Consider the following 7,123-nt stretch of genomic DNA (forward strand, 5'->3'; position numbering starts at 1 on the left):
CTCGTTCAATCTCCACTGACTGCTTCAGGCAATCTGTCCAACAGCAAGCATCCGCTATTGAAGTCAAAAGTCGTTTTAGTCCCTGGGCTTAGGTGTCCCATTTTTTGGCAACAGCACTTTAGCCAGTGGTGCTAATCTTCAAAATACCACCTCATTTCAAATCTCCCATGGTCTAAATCCACACATATGCATACACACACGTGTGTATGAATGTATGTTTTATGTATGTAGATATATTGGGTTATGCATAATTATTCACGTAGGAACGCTTAAATAATTAAACCTTTCTAGTGAAAAATGTGATGAAATCCAACTGAACAATAAATAAAATGGAACTAGAAATGTTTCTCCTTATCTAGAATAAAATAAAAATATGGTGAATGTTATTCTTGCAACATGCCCAGCCCATCCACTCACAGAGACCCTAAGAAGGCTTGCTGGGGCTTTGTAACTCTTGTAGGGAGTGGACAGCCTCGGCTTCTCCTATGGAGTAAGTGAATGGTGGGTTTGAACTATCAACCTTATGATTAGAAGCCAACACTTCCCCCTCAGTGACACCAGGTCTCTTTTATACCAACATAGGTGATTTAATCATAAATGCATTCAATAATTCATTTACTATATATGTATCCCACAATGTCCTTGGTTCAAACTCACCTGTGGCTCCTCAGGGAAAATATATGAGGTTTTCTGCTCCCACAAAGATTTACTGCCTTGAAAAATGAGGAAGCAGATCTACTGTCCCACAGAAGTTTGCTATGAATTAGAATCAACTGCCTTACATTGGGATCACTATATACCTATACCGAAAGCACAAGGAGCAATTAACAAGAAAATTAACTTGTTTTGAAATGGTTATAGGAATATTATGAATTATTCAAATTACAAGTTTCTCCAATGTTAAAAATTACTCATTGTATTCAATATCTACTATGTGTAAGGCATTAGGCTATATGAAGAGAATACACCTGCTACTATTATGTCATTATTAAGTGTTCTTAAACGAGTTCTGACTCATAGCAACAAGAAAACGAGACACTTGCCGATATTGGGCCAGCCCTGCCGTGACTGAGTTCATAGTTCATCCACTTTGTCAAGCCATCTTGTTGAGGTTATTCCTCTTTTGCATTGACCCTGTACCTTACCAAGCATGGTGTTCTTCAGAAAGTTGTCCTTCCTGGTAACTTATCCAAAGCATAAGACAAATCTTACCACCCATGTTACTCTGGGCATTTTGGAGAAACAAATCCACAGAAACTCATATGTATAAGAGAGTTTTATATAAAGGTTAACTGCACATCAAGAAAACATCCCAACCCAGTGCTGCCCAAGCCCACAAGTCCAACATTAACCCATATGTCCGACACCAATCCACAAGTCCTCTTCCATGTCACAAAATACACGCAATGATGCTGACTGCAGGAGGAAAGCCGAATCAGTGAATGTGTAAACATCTCAGCTTTTGCCAGCTGTTTTAGGAATCACCATATTGCCTTCCACACTGATTATACGTATGTACAGGCCCATGAGCAAGGTAAAAAGTTCCAATCTCTCCACACCCTCTCCAACATGTGTTGTTCTCTGTTTTTGTTTTTGTAATTGGGTGATGTTTATGGGTGTTAGATGGTATCTCGTGGTTGTTTTGACTTGCACTCCCTGGATGGCTAGTGAATAAGAGCATTTCCTTGTGTGCTTGTTAGCCATTTGGATGCCATCTTTTGTGAATTGTCTGCTCAGTTCCATTGTATACCTTTTAAGAAGGTTTCTCCCCCGCCTCCCTTGTTGTGTAATTTTAGTATTTACTTCCTTGTCCATTATGTCATTGGTAAATATCTTTGCTCAATCTGTTGGCTCTTGTTTTATTCTCTTGATAAAATATTGAGGAGTGGGAATAACCTGTTTATCAGGTTGAGAGTATTGTACAGACGCCTATAGTAGATTGAAATTGTAAATATAACTTGAAAAGTTAAACCTTGTCATTTGCTCTCCCTTCTGATACACTTTGTGCTTTATCTGTTGTTTGTTGTTGTTTTGAGTTTATCTCTGTTGTATTTTGCCTTTGTTGGTAGCCTTCTTGACAATCTATTATGCGTTTTTCTGTTTTTCAGTATATGAAACCCAGGATCGGGGAATATATAGAGACAGGAAATAGAATAAGAATTCCAGGAGGATAGAGCAGGAAAGTTTGGGGGTAATGGGTGATTGATATCAAGGAATTCAAGAAGGAAGCAAATGTTTTGAAACTGATTTATTTTATTTTATTCAGAGCTTTTACAGCTCTTATTACAATTCATCCATCTATCCATCCATCCATCCATTCATCTATCCATCCATTGTGTCAAGCACATTTGTACATTTGTTGCCATCATCATTCTCAAAACATTTTCTTCCTAATGGAGCCCTTGGCATCAGCTCCTTATTTTTTCCCTCCCTCCCCCCATACTTCCTCTGTCATGAACTTTTGATAATTTATAAATTATTATCATTTTTCATGTCTTGCACTCACTGATGTCTCCCTTTACCCACTTTTCTGTTGCCCGTCCCCCAGGGAAGGGATTATATGTAGATCATTGTGATCAGTTCCTCCTTTCTCTCCCCACCTTCCCCTTCTCCTCCTGGTATTGCTACTCTCAATATTGGTTATGAAGGGGGTTACCTGTCCTGGATTCCCTGTGTTTCCAGCTCTTATCTGTACCCATGTATATGCTCTGTTATGGCCAGATTTTTAAGGTAGAATTGGGGTCATGATAGTAGGGGGAGAAAACATTAAAGAACTAGAAGAAAGTTGGATGTTTTAACGGAGCTATACTGCACCCTGAATGCCTCATCTCTTCCTTGTGACCCTTCTGTGAGCTGATGTCGAATTGTCTACAGATGGGCTTTAGTTCTCCCCTCTGCACTTCCCCCTCATTCACAATGATATGTTTTTTTGTTGTAGGTCTTTGATACCTGATACCTGATCCCATGGACACCACATGATCCCACAGGCTGGTGTGCTTCTTCCCTGTTGACTTTGTTGCTTCTCAGCTAGATGGCTGCTTGTTTATCTTCAAGCCTTTAAGACCCTGGACGCTATGTCTTTTGATAGCTGGGCACCATCAGGTTTCTTCAATATATTTGCTTATGCACCCATTTTGTCTTCAGCAATCATGTTGGAAAGTGAGCATCATGGAATCCCAGTTTACTAGAACAAAATGTTCTTACATTGAGGGAGTACTTGAGTAGAGGCCCTGTGCCAGTTTGCTATCTTAATACTAAACCTATAAATATATGTATCATGTATACTCAAGTATAAGCCAACCCAAATCAGCTGGGGCAGCTAATTTTACCACAAAAACTGCATAAAAATGTTCTGAAAAACTCACCTTATACATGAATATATATGGTACATAGATCTGCTTCCCTATTGTTACAAATAAATATATTTACATATGTACTTGCCCCTATTTAGACCTCTATAAATGTCTTTTGCCTCCTAGATGTTTCCTCTATTTCTTTTGTACTTTCTTTAGTCCCACTATTATGCTCAACTTTCATTTGGGTTTCAGGAATTCCCCTGTTACATTGCCCTGGATCAAGCACTAGCAGACATCCTACGCCCTACTCACCATTGACTTTAGATCACTTGTTGTTCCCCTTTCCCTGGGTTTGCTAACACTCACTTCCTTTCTCCTGCCTCCCTTTCTTGCTGTACTCCCCGGAACTGTGATCCCATTTCTTCTCCTCTGGATTGTTTATCCTGCCCGTCTTAAATACATAGACATGCAGAGACAATAATAAGCACAAAAACAAGACAGATTAAAAACAAAACAACAAAAGAAAACAACCCCCCCCCAAACAATAAAAAAAAACAATGACAAAAAAAGAAAAGCCTATGAATAGTTCAAGGTCTGTTTTTTGACCGTTAGGAGTGTTTCCCAGTTGAGTCCGATGGGTGTCAGGCCCTGGCCCCAAAGTCTATTTTTGGTATTCCCCAGGGACTTCATTGCTTTGCTCCCCTTCTGCTCTGTTGCATGCCCTTAGTGTTTCACTTGTATGTGGTAGGATCAGATCGGGCACAATTCCCCCACTGTGCCTCCAGTGTTGTCCCCGTAGTGTTATGGGTCAGTGAGGGACATTGTGTCTCTTGATGGGGCCGGCCCTATGGTCCTCTCTATGCATTGGCTGCTCTGAGAAGGAATGTCATCCTCAGGGCTTGGTGGGCCAGGATGTGTCTGCTCTCTTTCCTTCCCTATTTGTCTACTCCTGTGTGCTCTGGTCAGATGTGCCCCTCTCCCTGATCTGTAGCGTCAGTGCTTTCCTCTTAAGTGAATTCTTCTTGGGAGTAGGGGCTGTCCACCTAGTTGAGATTGGGGCCAGCCCCGCAGATCTCTCTATTGGTTCCCTGCTTCATGTTGGTATTTGCATTCACGTCTTGGGGCACCAGGTTGAAGTCTGGTCCCTCTCTCCCTCACCTGTGGAGATATAAACAATACCCTCCCCTTGGGTGGGTTAGTGCCCTGTTCCCCTACTACCCATGTCTTTCCCCCCCTACTTTTTAGTTGGCTACCATATGTATCCCTATATTGGGTCTGGCTCATGCCATACCACCTGGACTTCACCGCCGGAATATTTGTATACAGTAGCTTCTTCCCTATGTCCCTTCTGCATGTTTAATCTTACCTCAGTGGACTCATGCTGTACTTGTTCTTTTGTGCTTGATTACTTTGCTTAGCATAATTTCCTCCAGGTCTTCCCATGCAGGATGTGCTTCGTGCATTCACCACTGCTTTTTAGGGATGTGTAGTACTCCATTGTATGTATGTACCACAGTTTTTAATCCATTCATCTGTTGATAGAAATTTGGGTTGTTTCCAACTCCTTGCAATTGTGAACTGTGCCATGATGAACATTGGAGCATAAATATCTGGCCATGGTTTGTTTCTTGGCTTTTCTAGGTATATGCCCAGTGGGAGGATTGCTGGGATGTATGGTAGCTTGAGCCATCTGTTTTAGATGCTGCCATATCAATTTCCATATTGGCTGTACATACCTACAGGTCCACCAGCAGTGGATGAGAGTTCTTATCTCCTCACAGCCCCTCCAACACTTGTTACTGTCTGACTTTTTGAATTGGGCTATCTTTGAGGGTGTTAGGTGGTATCTTATTGTTGTTTTGATTTACATTTCTCTTATGGCTAATGATCAGAACATATTCTCATATGTTTATTGGCCATTAAGATTTCTGCCCTTGTGAAGCTTCTGTTCAAGTCCTTTGCCCACCTCCACAGTGGGTAATTCATTTTTTTTCTTTTTGGAAGTTAGCAGAGTACTGCAGATCTTAGTGGCCTTTCCCTCTCAGTTGGTCTGCACTGATTTTTGTGGAATCCCTCTGATATGTGACTCGGTCTTCATCTTGCTGTAAGTCCCCATTTTCTTTCTTCCCACTGCTCTACAAGAACCCTTGAAACTGATTTCTGTAGCAATTATACAACAGTGTTTGATATAATTGAACTGTGGAATAGCATGTTGTCTGGATTATCCCCTAATAAAATGGTTTGGGAAAAGAAAAAGTGTTATATTAACCTGCACTGTACACATTCTATTTGGAATTAATTCCTCTGCCTTTTTCTCAGATAGCTAAATTCTATTTAATTCTTATAATCTTTTATATGTGGAATATCCATTACCTTCTCTTATTTAAGTAATAAGCTTATATTTTTGTATGTGAGGGAAAAAAGAAACAAAAACAACAACAACTGGAGTCCATGCCTGGCCGCCTCCAGCTTTAGTAAGGAGAAAGAGAATCCATTTTTACATCTGCCTAAGGATGTAAAATTCTCCAACCTTGTCTACCCTATTCTAACACCAACTGTCCCTCCCACAGCACTCTACTCCTCTGCTGGGTGTGATAACCTATTGCAATGGCCACAAGAACTCACAGACAATACTCATTATTGTAACAGTTGATTAGGAAAATTACTACCTAACTATATACATTGGAATCAGAAAACATCGAGGACACAGTCCTTTGTCCACAGCAGCACCTCTTCTTAGCCATAATGACAAACTTGTCAATGATTCTCAACCTCTTAGTCCTGCAGTCCTTTACATTCTGCCCTACCCTGACAAGTGGTACAAAGGTCCTTTACCACTGATAAATGCTCAAAGAGCAACTCATTTTGCAAGCCACTCCCGTACCCAAACACACTCAGCTATATTTGCTCTGTGGACTGGACAGCCCACCCATGCTGCCTCTCAGTGCTGCTCCTTGCTTTACCTCACTCTTTAGGGGAGGCTCCTCTACTCTGTCTCATGGTTTGATGTCAAAGCCTCTGCTACTTCCGCCATTACAGAAAGGGCTTTCACGTGTGGCCTACTAGAGGCTCTTTTTCTGAAGGTCATGGGATGCGCATCCTGCTTCCAGAAGGCTCCCACTCGTACCCAGCAGAATGGAAAACCCGGAACAACCCCTGTGTTTGAGTCTTTTATACTTTATTTGCATGGGCCCATCAGTCATTTCATGGAAGTTACAAAGACTCCGGTCAGAAGAGACACTCAACTAATTCCACTTCCAACAGCCTCCCCAACACACAATCATTTTAACCAAAACCATTGGCCAATGAGTCAATTCTGATCACAGCACCCTTCTAAAGAGGTGCCAAGGTGAAAACTTTATGGAAGCAGACAGGTTAATTTTTCTACCAAAGAGGGGCTGGTGGCTTTAAAGTGCTGATCTTAGAGCCAGCCTTACACCCCCTAGCCCACAGAGCCACCAGAGCTTCTTGATTGTTCAACATAGATACCAAATTACTCTAATTGTCACCTTCAGATATTCCTATCGTACCCACTGTTAGCTTTGCATTCTTATTTCTTACCTCCAATAACATCTCCACCAAAAACATCAAATCATGGACACACAGAGGAATCCACTGTATTTGTCTTTCCTTTTCCTCATCCTTTGACCAACATCTAGAAAGTATTATTTTTTAACCTCTTTTATTATTATTATTATTATTTTTAATTGTTTTATTATGGGCTCATACAACTCTTATCACAATCTGTACATACATCAATTGTGTAAAGCACATTTGTACATTCATTGCCCTCATCATTCTCAAAACATTTCCTCTCCACTTAAGCC

This window comes from Echinops telfairi, unplaced genomic scaffold (genome assembly GCF_000313985.2).
Source record: "Echinops telfairi isolate 266 unplaced genomic scaffold, ASM31398v2 ScPeMD7_6;HRSCAF=24_1, whole genome shotgun sequence".
Classification (NCBI taxonomy): Eukaryota; Metazoa; Chordata; class Mammalia; order Afrosoricida; family Tenrecidae; genus Echinops; species Echinops telfairi.